Source organism: Aotus nancymaae, unplaced genomic scaffold (genome assembly GCF_030222135.1).
Source record: "Aotus nancymaae isolate 86718 unplaced genomic scaffold, 86718_ANA_hifiasm-v0.15.2.pri h1tg000002l, whole genome shotgun sequence".
NCBI lineage: Eukaryota > Metazoa > Chordata > Mammalia > Primates > Aotidae > Aotus > Aotus nancymaae.
The window spans coordinates 26,184,913-26,202,199 of record NW_026988413.1 but is presented as its reverse complement, the minus strand read 5'-3'; the positions used below and the strand labels follow the sequence as shown (position 1 = coordinate 26,202,199).

The 17,287-nt window shown below is 43.2% G+C and overlaps 2 long non-coding RNA genes across 3 annotated transcripts in view; one reads left to right on the top strand and one right to left on the bottom strand.

The window, feature by feature from the left end:
* LOC105732014 (uncharacterized) overlaps window positions 1–17,287 on the bottom strand; it is a 239,360-nt gene that overhangs the window by 45,821 nt on the left and 176,252 nt on the right. For both annotated transcript variants that reach the window (XR_010341610.1, XR_010341611.1), the window contains exon 5: window positions 38–92. This is a non-coding gene — a long non-coding RNA (uncharacterized LOC105732014). The remainder of the gene's footprint in view (window positions 1–37; window positions 93–17,287) is intronic.
* Window positions 3,549–10,117, top strand: LOC105732015 (uncharacterized). The gene is made up of 2 exons (XR_001110864.2): window positions 3,549–4,102; window positions 9,710–10,117. It is a non-coding gene; the product is annotated as an uncharacterized LOC105732015 (long non-coding RNA).

The following is a 17,287-nucleotide window of genomic DNA, read 5'->3' as shown; positions in this document are numbered from 1 at the left end:
AAGCAAGAAATAGTGAAATCAGAAAATGCTGTCATACCTACTCACCACTGAACGGTCATACGAAGGATCCCCAAGCGCAGGCTGGACTCGTCCTGGAAGCAGAGGATTGGATTCCATCAGGAGAAGAGGCAAGTAGAAACGCCAAATGCCAGCGCTCCCTCTCGCCAGCTCATCTTATTTAGCAGACACACAGATTTTGGAATCCTCCAGGACTAACAATGAAAACCACACTAGGTTGTTTTCCTAATTCCTATGAAATGAGTCAGTAGGTCAAACATCTTATCCACTCCGGAGAGAGAACAGTTCCTTGAGCTCCACTCCCTGTTTCCAGTAACCCTATTCCCTGTCTGGGCCCCTGGATAACAGTGCTGCCAATAACGCATGGAGACCCCACCGGGCTCTCAAAGAGCCACGTCGTGGAGATCGACAGAAAATTAGCTGCCTGCATGGGATAGTTTCCCTTATGAATATTTAGGAAGAAAAAGTCCATTTAAGAGTAACATGAGGATCAAGTTTCTTCATGTAAAGAGTCAGTATAACTTTTTCTCTGTTGAGACCATTTATTTCTTTCATACAGGAGGACCTGAATGATGCTGAAAATAAATATAGAAAAGCAGTGACTGTACCTTTAAAAGCCCCCACAAACCACTTCCTTCTGTAAAACACCCTTTCCTCCTCCAAAAGTCTAGTATATTCAAAAGATTCACTGATTATTCGAAGAATTCATATTCTTAAGAACCCTTCACAACTGTCTGTGAGTCCTGCAGTTCCATGCTCTGTATCATATAAAGCAGAAGTGTTTAAGAGCTTGCTAGCCATCCTTTAAATCCGTGACTCAAGACGACCAACACTGGGTTACCAATAATCTTCAGAAACTACCACCTACTCACCGAGTGTAACCGTTCTTGTAGTTAGCGACCTTTGCATAGGAAATCACCAGCTCCTGGCAATGGATCCATACTTCCAAGAACTCACGCATTCAGGCAAATATATGGACAGACATCTCTAAATAGAGCTACAGAGGTCTGCTGTGACAGTTCAGTAGGAGACTGGAAATACTTTTGCTTTCTGTATTGACAGTACTTTCTTTCCTTTTTAAAGAGAAGGTTTCGTTTTGATCTTGAGAAATTCTGATAAAACCACCAACTGAAAACCTGCCATTATAAAGCAGGGATTTCACAACGTTCATTCCAAAAAACTGTGGCTATTCATTTCTGGAAGTGATTCACTGCAAAAGAATCGCTGTTTGGGGGTAGAGGGAGCGTTGATTTTTAGAAGCCAGCCTGCCCTCTGAAAAGTGAGCAGGAACCTCCGAGATGGCAGCCACGTGCCTTCTGACCCCCAGCCCTGCTCCCTGAATCACCACCCCTCGAGATGACATGCAGTGACCAATTTCCTCTTAAAACTCCCCTCTGTGTACAAAAACCCTATGATCCTTGCACCCTGCGTCTAATCCTCTGCGATGGGGCCAGTCTGCAGATCCGTCTGGGCGGGCTGCGGTAGCATTCTCCACCTGCCAACACTCAGTTGCTGGTGAGTAACCAGCATACGGACACTCACTTCCTGTGAGTATTTCTGAAAGAGCTTATGATATTTCCTTTTAAAAAAAAAAGTGGGGAAGAAAGCCACTCAGGGAGGAGAAGCAACTTCAACAAGCACAGCTAAAAGCATGCAACGTGATCGCTGTTGACCAGACACGCCTAATTTTAATTTGGTTTCTCAACCCCTGTGTAATTAAGACAGCCCAAAGAGAACAGCATCAAGAGGGAAAAAAAAAAAAAAGACATTTCACAAATGCTTAGACCTTCAGTGCGCGTGACCAGAAAAGTAATTTTAAGATTCAAGCGAACCAATCTGAGACTGGTTGGAGCATTAACCCTTCAAGGAAAGAGAAAGAGTTATTTTTGTTTGTCCCCAAATTTCAAATATGGAATTCATCTTCCCGACAAGGCACTAAGATGCTGAAAATCAGCCTCTAAATGCCATCCCCTGAGCTTACGAGATGAAAAAGCTTTTTCAGATTTGTCCATGACGGGGACAGAAAAATACCTATTTATGAGACCCAGCCACAGTAACAGAGCAGCCGACACCGCGTTCACACTCGGCAGTCTTTGAAAACCGACCACTAAGGCTAAAATGTGACATTTTGTATTTCTCCCGGCTATAGCCAAACCTGTTAATTTATGTCAGAGAGAAGAGCAGCATTTCTTGACAACTGGGCAAAGTGAGTAAGAAAAATTGCTTTTATCCCACCTTACAGAGTATCAATGGTGACAAAGCTCACTTTCTGAAATCAGTAGACGTTTCGCTGAAAGAACAGATTTTTCAGAGCCTGTCCTTCAGCTTCAGGCTGTGAATGTGCTTCCAACTTCAGGCTTCCATGTGCCTGCATGGTGTGGAGGGGGGCTTTTGAAGGGGGAAGGAGGAAAATACAACCTTCTACTTAATGGGCACTGAAGGAGAAAACAAATGGCCCAAATCCACACCTGTATTTATCGCACAATACACGGAAGCCCTTAACCTGTAACACGGCAGCACTTTGCCACTTAGACCCCAACTCTTTTATTTCACATTTTTGGACACTCAAGATCAATATTTAAAAAATATATAAAAACATAATCTGCAATTTATACTCTGGAAGGGAATTTTCACTAATGTGATTTTTTTTTTTCCTGAGACACTCCTATTGCCCAGGCTGGAGTGCAGTGGCGCAATCCTGGCTCACGGAAGCCTTGACTTCCTGGGATGTGAGACGCTTTTATAATTTTTACCAAACTGATATTTTAACAAGAAGAATATGGAAATCATTTGCCTGATATACTTCATTTATTCATTTTAGAGATAGGGTCTCACTTCATTTCATCTTAGCCTCCAGAGTAGCTGGAACTACAAGTGAGCACCACCATGCCCAGCTAACTTTTTTTTTTTTTTTTTGGTAGAGACAACACCTTGCTGTGTTGCCCAGGGTGGTCTCTAACTCCTGGCCTTTAGCGATTCTCCCACTTTGATCTCCTAAAGCGCTGGGGTTACAGGCATGAGCCACCATGCCCAGCCCAAATTGGGGGCGAGTAAAAAAAAAAAAAAAAAAAAAAAGCACCTATAATTGGAAGTAGATTTTTATTTTAGAACAACTACACTACATAATAGTCATCTCCTTAGCCCCTGCGCACGAGACCTTATGAACCTCTTCAGTAGAAAAAAAGGAGTATTCTTTGATGGCGTCAAAGAAACAGAAACCCTTTACATGGAGAGCAATTTAAAATAACTACAATTTTTAAAAATCCCATTGATACTGATCTCAGCAAAATAAGCATTGATTACAGGCCTGACCACTACTCAATGATTAGAGTATCGTCTCTTCTCTCTTACTTAGAAGGGAGCTTCCCTGTCCCACTATGTCAGGTATACACACAAGTTCACAGCTCTCAGTGTTTCTGCGCAATTTGTTCCTATTTCAGACGGCATTTCAGAAAAGTTCCGCTTAAGTCCCGGGCAGCCAATGCAGAAGTTTTAAAAAGAGGAAAAGCAGAGCAAAGCAACAAAACGATCATGAAATAGCAGCCTGGGGGTGGCGGGAGCAGACAGAACATGAATCTAACAGATGCAGCAGCTGCAAAAAAGCTGCTATCCTTTAGAAACTCCTGTTAATTTGGGGACGTAAAGGGAGCTGTTTCTAAGGCTGGATATAGAGAATGTGATTAAACCATGGAGGCTGGCCAGCTCCTCGCTAGGCTGTGGACATCATTCAAGTGTTAGAGAGTGCACCCTCTCCAAACAAGGAAAACCCGTGACAAATGTCCTTCATGTTTAACATTTACTCAGCTCTCTTTTAAACAATGAAATGGAGTGCACTCTTTCGTGGCACTTTTATAGGCAGGAGAGAGTGGTCTCGCAACAGAAGGGCACCAGCCACTGAGAAGTCCTAAGGCGGTGTTCAAGTTCCGGTTCATCTTTTTGCTGATTTGCTGTGGTGCATATCACCCAACCTCTCTAAGCCAGTTTAATCATCAGCAAGAACAGAACACTGACTTGCAGGGTCAGCTCCGAACCTACCAAGAGCTGCCCATTGTCCATTCGCTTAATCTTCGCAGCAGCCCTGGAGGTAAGTTCTATTTTTATCCTCTTCCTACAGATAAGGAAACTGAGGCCCAGGGAGCTTAAGGATGCACCCAGGTTACACAATCAGTAGGTGGTGGAGCCAGGATTCAGAGCCAGGAAGCTTGACCTTGACTCCACACTCCAGAGCCTGCCCTCAGCATGTCTGCCAGTAACACCCAGGTTGGCTGCGCAGCAAGGAAAACAGCATGTAGGAAGCTACCTTAAAACCTACAAAGAATATAAAAACACAAGTCAGATTTTTAATCATGTCACATGCAGATATATTCTCTGTAAAAATTTAATGAAGATTCAGGGCAGCTCAGAAGTGGTAACTCTGTTGATCCTCTGAAAACAGTTTCACGTAACTTGCAAGTTACTTATTTGCACACAATGTGTGGTTCTGAGTTTTAGAGGTAGAAGGGATTCAGAGATCCTGTTTTCAGTCGAGGTGGTTCAGTGGGGCTCCCAGACACTGAGCTGAAGTCTGAACCTTCACCCTTTAACCCCCAGCCCAATGATGCACCACTGGGTCACAGCCACAGGTGGTTATGAATGCACTGGATGGAGCTCTACATTTTACTCTGTCAGGCATCCATCCATTTGTTCACATAATTCACATGTGTGTAATATTAACCTTCAGAAATCAATGTCACTTACAGTATTTTTCTCATTACAACATCTTCAGGCTTTAAGATGAAAAGGATGAAGAAAGAAGTCTTTTCTAAATATTTTCTTCCTGCGATTTGCTTTTTTATTCAAGGAAAAACAAAGCCTCTATTAAAGTTCTGCTTATGATGAATGTAACTGAAGTTCTATCTGATTCTTTGCTTTAATCTATAAACTTGTTCACAAGCAACAGTCTCTTCGACATCCACAGGCTGCTGCTCCCAAGTGCCTGCAGATCATGGCTGCGGAGTCACTGGAAGGAGCCTGCCTCAGAGGCAGTTTGGAGGCTTCCGGGCTTTAATATGAAAAATGATTTGGTCATTTAAGACAGAGTCTCGCTCTGTTGCCCAGGCTGGAGTGCAGTGGCACGATCATAGCTCACTCCAGCCTCAAACTCATGGGTTCAAGTGATCCTCCTGCCCCAGCTTCCTGAGTAGTTGGGACTACAGGTATGTGCCACCACATCGGGCTACGATTTTTTGGTATTTTTTTTGTAGAGAAAGGGTCTTGCTGTGTTGCCCAAGCTGGTCTTGAACTCCTGGATTCAAGCAATCCTTTCACCTCAGCCTCCCAAAGCACTGGTTCACAGGTTCACAGGTGTGAACTACCAGGCCTAGCCTATTTACTCTTGAAGGAAAATGTAAGTTTTTATTTAGTTTTCAAGCCTTTCGTGCTGTTTACTCTACACTAAAGTTTGGCCTTATTATTTTTGCTTAGAATCTTTTAATGGTTTTATGTCGTGTTGGGTCACATCAAAACACTTAATGCCTCTTTCTAAAACAAAGACATTTACTGACCAAAAAAAAGTTAAGAAAAGAAAAAAGGAAACCAGCCAGGTATTTAGTTCTATTTAAGAGAGCAAAGGTGATTGTATGCAAGATTCTGGAAAACTTATGTACGTTAAATTTATGAGCCAGCACTTTTTCCCCAAAGATTTATTTGGTGTGAAATGTTACTTCCTGTACTGTAATCATAAAATCAAAAGTTATTTACTCCTGTCATAACCATTCACGTACTTCCTGCCATAAAAACTGAAACCTGGCTGGAATATTAAACATGCAAAAAACTTTAAGTTCAGGAAGTGACTGTATGTATTATACACATTAAGTTCATATTCCAATCTAAGAAAGAGCTAAAACACGCCTACTTAGGAAAACGAGTATTATGTTTTATCATCTGGAATGACTAATAACCACTACAGCCCATGCAACGAACTTTAAAGGTAAAAAGGACTTTCTCTCTTTTTTTCCCCTCCCCTCCCCATCCCTCAGGACTTTCTCTTTTGCACCAAGCTCAGTCCATAGTTTTGTGGGGACTGTCAGTCTACCGTGTGTAGTAGGCTGAAATATACTTGCACACGGCCCAGAGTTAAAATCGTAAGATCCAAAGACTTAGGATAGATGTGTGCGCTTTAAATGCGTGTGCACATTTTTCTTTGATGCTTGCCTACTTCTAAAAGAAGACAAGCTTCTAAATGCTTAAGCTTCTGCGTGTCGGGTGGGAAAATCAGAGCCAGTGTACACATCCAATGATAGAAGAAAGTGTGCGTGAACAGATTTGTTTACAAAACAGGGCCCAGCAAAGTCTGTCTCTCAGTGCCTCGGCAGGATCCATTCAACAAAACAAACACACAAACACGGATCTAGGGAACTCGCTCTTCCTTCTGATGAAGGTGTAACAGTCTGTGATTTTAACTGGGCAGTAAGTTACGACATAATCACGTGACCCAGGCTTGACTTGGAGATATGCCAACAAATCCAGTTTAACGTAAGTGCACACGTGTGCGTGCACACACACACGCACACACACACACAGTTATATGTAGTACAATGGCTTCAGCTCTCCTTTTGTGGCATTAATCCCAAATCTGTATCTTCAGCAGTAGCTGCCCCTCCTGCCTATATCCTTAACGTATTTCTATCTGGATAGGGCAGTCCCTTTAAATTCATCATGAAGCAAAAAAACCAACACCATTCTACTGATTTTAGTTTACTGTACAGCTGTTCTACCAGGCTTGCAAGTTTGGCCTCTGGACTCCCTTCTTCACTGAGCCGAGCTGAGCCATTCTGTCACCAAGTCTAGTCAATACTTCCTTTCAGTGTCTGCTGCCTCCATCCTCTCCCTCCCACTCCTATTTCTAGTCACCAGGGTGCACCTTTTTCTCTGTTCTTGGACAGGTTAAGACAGCCTTTATAATTGGTTCCCTTGCCAGTGAGCAACTGGGTAGTGAAGAAACACTACAGGCAGTAGGAAGGTTGGGTTCTAGGCTGGGCTGTGCCGGAGCCAAACCATGTGATGCCAAGAAAGTACATAATATCCTTGGGCCTTAGTGTTCTCACCTATACCATGAAGAAAATGGCTATCCAGTGTTATTAGCTGATGCACAGCATATACTGTCACCAATTATGGTCTTCTAAAATGTAGTGAAATTCATGTCGCTGTATTCCTCAAAAACTTTCTGTGACTTTGCAATGTCTAGAGGGTAAAACTTAAGCTCTCTAGCTTCTGGGCTTATGTAAAGAAATAAGTGTAAAAGTCTCATATAAAATGCAAAGTACCACACAAAAACAATAGCCCTAATGAGGACTATTTATAAAGCTCATGCAAAGGGTATTACTTGGAGGTTTTATACACATGGTTTCTAATCCTCATGACCACGATGCAAGGTTGGTTTTATTACTCTACATAAAAGATCAAGAATCTTAGGTTCTGTGAATAGCGCATCCAAGGTTACAGAACTCAGTGAAGTGTCAGGGGTGGCTTCCAAATCTACATGTGATAAAGCCTACTAAAGCACACCGAGTACTTTAAATATAACACAGTACTTGGCAGGGGGTGGGGATTCATTACTTGAGTAATCATTATTTGAATCCCTGTAGTTACCAAGTTGCATAAGAAAACAAAGTTTCCTTACGAAAATATTGACAAACACAGTGGTCACTTATTGTTAGTTCTCATTAACATCAGCGTCTATTCTTGCTCGCTTTCTGGTTGAATAATGTCATAGAATAAAATGAAAATCCGATGTAGTTCACTTGTAAGGTGAAATTGCAGATTTTCACACAGTTGATAAAAACGATACTGGAGAACTGCATGAGTCACACAGAGTCACTTACAAATAAGGATGAAAGACAGTTTCAACAGTTAACAATTGAAGAAGAGAAAGTCAACACAGGTGATTATGTGAGAGGTAGACTCTTCGACAGAACGGTTTGTATATCGAAAGATTAAGAGAGTCCTTTGGGGAAATTCGAATGCTTGTACAAAAATCATCCTCTTCGTATGATTCTGCTTTAGAAGTCAACATTCAATCTTTCTTCTAAGAAATAACACGCTGTGCATCATATCCCAAATTTCTATTACATAAAACTAAGCTTCAACTTCTGTTTTATTTTATTCAAGACTTAATCCAAATAAGATCTCTCTTTTTTTTTAAAGTGACTGTTTAAAAATATTTGATTCAGTTTTAAGTAAATCCTCTTAAAATAGTAGTAGTGGTCTGTTATCAGTTATCTTCAGATAACAGGTACCTCCTGAAGTAGTGGCAATAGGAAAAAAAAGAAAATGATTAACTGATATGCAACTAGTAGTCAACAAAGAACAAACTAATTCTTCAGCCCACGATGGAAAGTAATGTCCTAGTTTTTCTCTCATTTCAAGATCTCAGGCTCACCCAGACCAAAGCACCCAGCAAGAAGCCATGCTTATCATCCCCACCCCATTCCCACCACTGTGTCTATGCCAGTGTGGATATGGTATTTGTATGGCATTAGGCCGGACCCTGGGCAGGTTTGAATGCCGAGGCAAAACGAGACTGCCCTGTAAACCCTCAGTCTGAATCCTAACTTTACATAATTCACTCCATCCATTCTGTCTTCATCCAGTTATCTGAAGATATCCACTTTTTTTCCAGAAGACAAGAGTCAGGGATCTGGAAAAATTCTGTCGTATAATAACCCGCTCTTAAAAGGCACCCCTGTATCACGATCCTTTCTAAGATGTGTATACATACTGGTGTATGTATCAAATAGTTTTGGTTCCTGCAAATATTCTTCCATCAAAGATTCAGAGAAGGGCTATTTTGAGAAAGATTTATTGGGATTTGTAATATAAAACCTCAAATGCGTATTGAGTTAACCAAGACAACTTGAACACAAAGTGTGGTTGTTGGAAACTTGCTTTTTTTAGTGACTATAATTTAATCCAAGAATCTAATAAAATAAAGTTGTTTCTCATGCCAGAAAGAAACCCCAGAAGGTATGTCCTCAGAAAATTTAGTCTGAAGTTGGTCAATTCTAATGCAGTCACTCTAAGTGATCAGAACTTCATTAGTGAGCTTTTGGCCTTGCAGGATTGATGTTTGCTACAGAGATCTTGGCTTGCTCCTTAAGAGAATTCTGTGGCACTGTGAAATAGCTCCTTTTCTCTGGAAAGCAGGTGTTACTCTTCATTAAGAAAACCCTGGAGTTGTGATCCACGCATTATACTTGAGTCTTTCTTATGTGTGTGCAAAACACATTCAATAAGGCACGGTGCAAGATTAATATATTCACATATACAAGAGCCTTTCTGGAATTCAGAAATCTGATATTGGGGAATGGGGTGAGCGGAAGTGAGACGGGAAGGAAGAGGTGGCACTTCAGCAGTTTTGAACTTTGACTGTGATCTCAAATCCCTTTTTAAAAAAGGATTTTGTAGCACTGACCCCAAAGGCAGCACAAAGACATTGGTGAAGTGTGTATTAATCGAGGCCATTGAGGATGTTATTTTCTCCTTTTTAAGACTCTGGCCAGAAGCTGAATATGCCAGCAGCGAACGCAGGCAGTACTGCTGTTCCCTTCACAGTCCTCAGAGGCAGTGAAGCCTGTGCTTGAGACGCGCAGGGCGGAATGCTTGTTTTGGAGAGCATTCAGTGGATAGCATTTGGTTTCCTCCATTTAACCAGGTCACCCAGGCATGGAATGCACAGCTTTGCCAGACAGAAAGCGCTTTGGATGCCTGAGAAACAACAGCTTGTCCGGGCTACTGATGCGGAGAGAGGCCACGGTTTCCTTTTTCTCTGCTCTGAATGGCAGCCTTGACGTCACAACAGCTAGGAACCACTGGAGGGACAAATAACAAGGCACAAGCCAGAAGCGCCCTGCTCTGTCGCAGGGCCAGGGCCATTTTCATCCAGTTTTGATGTTTTCTGCGGCTGCTGCGAGACGGCGGGAGCAGAGACAAATGACTGGAGCTTTGGGCATAAAGGAGGTCTCTCTAGGCTGATCAAACAGCCTCTGCCCAGTGCTAACTGCCTTCATGGAACCTGGATAAACTATAGTTCTGGAATTAAACTTGTTTCTGACAAACTAGACTTCTCAGGGAATGGGTGTAGTGATTTTGCTGATGGTTCAGACATTGGCACTTTCCCTGAAGGGCTCAACTTCCCGTGTTTAAAAGCAGACCTTTTCTAACAGGCGCTGGCACGTAAGCATCCCGGAAAATACAAGCAGCTCATGAAAGCAGGCAGTCTTTGCAAGAGACCTGACTGATTTTCTGGGATAAAAACATCCTTTTAGGGATTTTATAATTTAAGTTTGAGCAATTAAACGTGCATTAGTACCCAACTGCAGGTGTTTGAACAAATGAGTGAAAAACGCTCAGAGGCTGGCAGGCTTCACTCACCATTATCTAAAATGAATTGTCTGTGTAAGTCATCAGAGCAGTTTGAAAAGCATGATCTTTCATGTTTCAACCTCACATCAAAATTATAAATTATATTTAGCTATGTGAGTGTCAGATCATTTGTTTCCATGATCAATGCGATGTTGGGCAATTTGCAGACAGGATCTGAAAGTATCATCCAGGACTTTCATGGAACAGAAAAGAGCTTTCTGTTGCCACAGATTTGCCCTAAGTTCAGTCCTCTGCCTTTGGAGCACTGACAGCTGTCACCAAACCCAAACCCCAGTCTGAACCCCTAGTGCTCAAGGTACTTTGGGAAAGCTAATTCTGGAAAACCATAGGCTGGAGGGGTTGTCTTTGAGGGGTGTGTGTGTGTATCCACGTGCGTTGGCAGTGTGTGGATCAAGCACAACATACAGAGGGGCAATGGACACACCTGTTCTCATGACTCCTGTGCTCCTATCTGGAAAAGTTCAGCAGAAGAAACAACCGTTCTGAGACCCTCAGTCCCTTTTATCAGCTCTTCCTTTGCTTAATTGAATAAGCAGTTCCCAAAGCACTCTTTCCCTGAGGTCATGGTGCCAATCTTATTTCATGAGAATAATCTACTATGAAGATTTACGAAAACAAAAGAGGGTAAAACATCGATCTAAAATGTCACTTACTATCCCTACACCAGAATCTGCCCCTCTGCCTCCAGGCTTTCCTGACAACCCACGCCCTCAACAGGGAAATGAGGTCTGTTCTGGAATCTGGTCTTTGGACTCAAATGATTTTACCTGGGTAGGTAACAAAGTTTTGTGTCTTGTTCCTGCTGTTAAAAAAAAAAATAACAATCCAAGTATGTTCAGTGATTAAACACTGGAGAAGATAAAGCAAAAATAATTTTGTAACTACATCTTTTATTTTCAAGTGGCGGTTATGCCTAAGAAGTAAAATTTACTGTAGCCCTACTCCTGTTTTTATCTTATAAGAGCTTTTTGTAGTATAAGAACTATAATTAAGTTTCCTCTGAACTGTTTTATTAAACTTAAGTTTTCAAGAAGAGAATGATAAAATTTCTCAAACTATTATGTTTCCAAAGGGAGGACAATTTATTTTTATTGTTCTAGCACAAGGAAAGAGAGAATGAGAGGGAAAGTGTCTTTCAACCTGTATCCTGATTAGAATTTTTTAATGTTCAAATTCCTGGTTATAAACTGCAGTAAACAATCAGTCATTCATTAACAAGCAACTATTGAAAAGGCGATATTTAAAAGAGAAAAAATAAAACATGCGATTAAAACTCCACACACGTCTTCACTTCAAGGCAAAAGCAGTGGCCATCTGGGTATTTAGAAGGTGCCAAATATCATTGGGATCTAGATTTAATTCATGTTATAAAGAAAGCACTGTATTTAATTTGTTCACAAAAGACCTAGAACCTCATAGAAATGATGGTGACATGAACTTTTAACATTAAAGTGAGACCTTTATTTTAAAATTATTTAAATATGTGATCAATCACGAACACGAACAAACTCTCAATGCTCCAGTGTTCTACTCTGAATGAGAAAAGTTGTAAAGATCATTTTCAGCTTTCACAAATTTTTGCTTTAATTTTCTCCTCTATTTGTAAATGTTTAAAAATTTGTCAGTTTAAAAGTCCTGGCTGCTTTAAGAAAGCAGGGCCTAAGAAGAGACAAGACTTTTCCCAGGGTATCCAAAGAGAGATCCGGAGAACTTAAATGCTGGACATGTTACCTGGACTAAAGGCATTCGTTGCTTGCTTTATGGTGAGGACCAGGAAGACGTGACTTCCACAGTCCTCTTTCCAAGTGGGAGAAAACAGGACATGCACTGTGCCAAGCAGCTTCTGGCACCCATGCAGCACCCTTCCAGCACCCATGCAGAAATACCCATGCTCTGAAGTTAAGCCTAAACTCGCCACCTTGCCACCGAGGGCTCCCCAGCAGGGCAGGGATGGGAACTTTCCTGCTGTCACACGCTCCCTGGCCTCCTGAATCCTGCACGAACAGCAGACTACATCCCTGTTTTCAGTCTGAGGACACTCATGGGATTTTTCCAAGAATTTTCTTCAGGAACAGACGCTATTGTGAATACCACATAGACGAGCTCTCTCTTTTCCAGTTCCTCTTTTGAAAATGGTAGAGCATCAGCATATCTGGCTCTAAGTTAACTTTTTAAAAAATGTATTATTATTTTTTTAACAAGTTTCAGTTTATCACACTCAGCCACAGTTATCTTCCAATCCTACAATGTACACATGAAAAATTAGTTTTCAAAGACAGCCACTTGTGCTTGTTAGAAAAACTATCTATCCATCCTTTCTATGAAAATGCTAGCCTCCAAGAGCGACTCTATACTAGATAGCTTCACAAAACTAAACTCTTTATGCTTACAAAGCTACCTCTAATAGGTAACAACAGAGCTGCCATGACTCCTGGTTTCTGAATAGGCACACAGGGTTAACACACGCCAGGCTTTATTTAGACTCAGTGTCTGTCCCTTCGGTCACGGCACATCATACCCCACAGCTGCCTTTGTGTGCTTATTTGCTGCCAGATTCCTCTGCTAGTGTGTAAGTGCCATGAAGGCAGGATTCATGCCTATGCACTGCTTGTGTAAAAACTGCTAATGCCAGGGCCGGGCATGGTGGCTCATGTCTGTAATCCCAACACTTTGGGAGGCGGAGGCGGGTGGATCACTTGAGGTCAGGAGTTTGAGACCAGCCTGGCCAACATTGGGGAACCCCCGTCTCGACTAAAAATACAGAAATTAGCTGGGCATGGTGGCAGGCGCCTGTAATCCCAGCTACTAGGGAGGCTGAGGCAGGAAAATCGCTTGAACCCGGGAGATAGAGGTTGCAGTGAGCCAAGATTGTGCCACTGTACTCCAGCCTGGGCAAAATAAACACAAAAACCGCTAATGCAGGAAAGAGGGAGAAGACAGTGAGAGGGAAGGTGACAGAAAGAAAAGGGAAGGGAGGAGGAAAAGGAAAGAAAGGCAGAAACAGCCTCTACACTGGTTTTAGTAAACAGGAGTGCCTTTGCAGTTTCGTCAGATTTTTCATTCAAACAGTTAAAGGTTCCTTGTAGCCATGATCTCATCGAATTTCATAATAACCCTGAATGACCTTTTAACATTAAACTAAAATGTTTACTTATGGCAGAGATTAGGAATGACCAGTTTCTGATCTTCCATGTTTCCTCTGTACATCACCCATGACAGCAGGTGGTTCGCGATGGGCCTCTCAAGTCATCTGTGTGTAGACAGGTCTGTGTTTCTCTAAGTCGACGGTTTAAGAATTGTGAAAGGTCAGGTGCAGTGGCTCATGTCTGTAAGCCCAGCACTTTGGGAGACCGAGGTGGATGGATCACTTGAGGCCATGAGGTCAAGACCAACCTGGCCAATAGGGCGAAACCTTGTCTCTACAAAAAATCCAAAAATTAGCCAGGCGTGGTGAGCCACGCCTGTGATCCCAGCTGCTCAGAAGGCTAAGGCATGAGAATCCCTTGAACCCAAGAGGTGGAGGTTGCAGTGAGCCAAGATCACACCACTGCACTTCAGCCTGGGTTACAGAGCAAGACCCTGTCAGAAAGAAAGAAAAAGAAAGAAAGAAGGAAAGAAGGAAAGAAAGAAAGAAAAAAAAAAAAGAATTGTGATAAATGCTCAGCATTTCCTTCATTTTTATTGACTCAACGTGTCTTATAACCACAAAGCCCAGATTTGAACTTTGGATATACTCATGTAAAGGAGAGCCAGTTCTCAACCAACTCTTCTCATTTTTACCACCCACATAAACATGTAGCTTCTGGTAAAACAGTATATTTCTCATTTTACAAGTTCATTAATCAATAATGAGCAGGCTCAGTGGGGACACAGGACAACCTGAGCCTGACAGCGAGGAAGGCAGGTTGTGTCACTGAGGGAGGGTTCTCATGGAACGCTGGATCTCCCAGCTAGCAGGAGGAACTTACAGGGGCTGCCCAGAGAGCATGAGAGGTCTCTCCAATCATGCCACGAGCCCCACGATGTCAGGACGAGGGCACCAGTGCTGATGAGACCTTGGAGTTCATCAGAGAGGTCCCACCACCTGCCTAGGTCTCCTCACTTCTAACCGCCTGCTCTTTCTCCAGCAAAGCCAAGTGCACTTTACATTCCCTGTCATTATTAATTCTCCAAATGAGCAACCCATCCACACAGGAACAAGGAAACTGAGGTGAAGTGAGCCGAACCCGCTTGCCCAAGCTCACACAGCGCAGGGCCATCAGCACTGGGAGGCAGCCCCTGGTCCTACAGGCCTCATGCACCGCCTGTCTGGCTGTTGAGAAAGTCCCAGCCACTGACACAGGCTGCAGGAAAGGGCACCAAAGTCACCCGCAGCAGTGCAGAGAAAGTGTGAACAAAGACCTTTCTCTCTCTCTTTTTTTTTTTAGACAGAGTCTCACTCTGTGGCCCAGGCTGGAGTGCAGTGGCACAATCTCAGCTCACTGGAACCTCCACCTCCCAGGTTTAAGTGATTCTCCTGCCTCGGCCTCTGGAGCAGCTGGGATTACAGGCGCGTGCCACCACATCTGGCTGATTTTTGTATTTTTAGTAGAGATGGGGTTTCGCCACGTTGGCCAGGCTAGTCTCGAACTCCTAACCTCAGGTGATTCATCCGCCTCAGCCTCCCAAAGTGCTGGGATTTCAGGCGTGAGCCACCATGCCCAACTCAAAGAACCTTTCTAAGGGAAAGAAAAGTCCCAGCAGAGCATTCTACTTTTGAAGCATCTCACCCAGGAACACTTACTGACAGGAAATGTAACCTGCTGAGTACAGCACCCATTTGGGCCATTTTTCTTGCCACAACTGCATACTGCCCTTCTGTCAAGGCAGAGACAGACATAAACTCCCACCATCTGTGGCTGCCCTGGGAACTGTGAGAACTCATGGAAATAATGGGTGCCCTTGTGACTCTTCATATTGTGCACCTCCTGTGACAACCCTCCCTCCCTTCTGACAACGCACCCAGTTCCCATCTGAACACACGGAGTCCAGCCTTGGAGATGCAGCTTTCATCTTGCTGAAACCTTCCAGTTACATTTCTCCATCAATTTCTCAAATGGTATTATTAGCTGAGGGACTAAAATCTGGCTGGCATTCTTCTGATGACAAAGGTACCATCCCTCCCTATACTCTCCATCCTCAAGCTCTGTCTAATTCAGATTTTCTTCTCCCTTCTCCTGAATACTTGCATCTTCTTCCTGACTGACGTGGCTCTAGGAAACACAGCACATTCACAAACATCTGAAGCCAACTGCAAGGCACCTGCCACTCAGCGAGAAAAGCAGAGGTGCCAATTCAGATGGCTGGGCTAATTCGCCTGGGTCCTGACCTGTATCACCACGGTGTCGCAGAAATGGAACCTTCTCCATCACACCTCCTGATGGCAGTGAGCTGTGACCCGCTGACTCCAGGACATCATGCATTCTGGTTTCCTTTGCGAGAGCATTTCCAGGCCCGGCTGAAGCCCAGAGGCGAGAGCAGAGGTCTCAGCCCGTTTGGGATGCTCAGTGGGAGACAGAATCAAGGGTCTGTGATCAATGACCCAGTCCTTGTACCCATGTCAGTCTGTCAATGGCCCTCAGAGCAGATCGTGTTCTCCCTGGCGGGAGCTTGACTTCTTTGCTTTAAAAAGAATTCGTAAGTATTTATTGCAGTAAAATTAAGCACTTTCAAATTTCTGCTAGATCCCCTAGAGGTATATAGTTTACCAATACAAAACAAATGTGGGCAGGGCATGGCAGCTCAGGCCTGTAATCCCAACACTTTGGGAGGCTGGGGGTGGGGACGCGGATCACCTGAGGTCGGGAGTTCAAGACCAGCCTAACAAACATGGAGAAGCCCCGTCTCTACTAAAAATACAAAATTAGCTGGGCATAGTGGTTCATGCCTGTAACCCCAGCTACTCAGGAGACTGAGGCAGGTGAATCACTTGAACCCAGGAGGCGGAGGTTGCAGTGTGCCGAGATCATGCCATTGCACTCCAGCCTGGGTGACGGAGTGAGACCCTGTCTCAAAAAAACAAAACAAAACAAAAACAAAACAGGAGGGAGGGAGGGGGAGAAGGCAGGCAGGCAATCCGTATGACACTATAGCACTGGAGCTAACAACACAACTTCTAGGAGCAGACTCTGAATTCAAATCCTGGGTCTACCATTGCTTTTATAAGCTGTAGTTTCCTCTATAAAATATGAATCTATAGTACTTACTTCATACAGATTGTTACAAAGATGAGATGCGTTAATACAGATAAAGCAAGCACTCAGTGAACATGAGGTATTAACCAGAACCCAACAAGGTACTATCGTCAAATATAATAAGTACATAACTTTTTTCGGTTTACAAGGCAAATTTACACGTAGCATTTCATTTGGATCTCACAGAACTCCATGAGAGCTGGCAAAATACTTCCCCCCATTTTCTTTGACGCTCAGACTCTCCTCGTTTACTCACTTGCAAGTCACACTTCAGCAAAGTGACCAGGCAGATTTGGGAGAAAGCAAAGAAAACACACCAGATAGGTCTTTAAGAAAGAAAGAAATAGACAAAACAAACAGTTACGCCACAATCTCAGCCGATGGACTGTTAAGAACTGCCGGGAAGACAATGCTTTAGATGCCATCTACATGCTGTCCGTTCCATCTCAGACATCTTCTCCTGAATAAGCGCCCACCTGCCTGCTCAGCATTTCCACTGGATTTCTAACAGAGCCCTCAGACTCAACATGCATAAAAAAAGGGCTCCTTGTTTCCCTCCCCACAATAAACAAAAGAGTGGATAAATCATGACATATTACACACTAGAATATTCT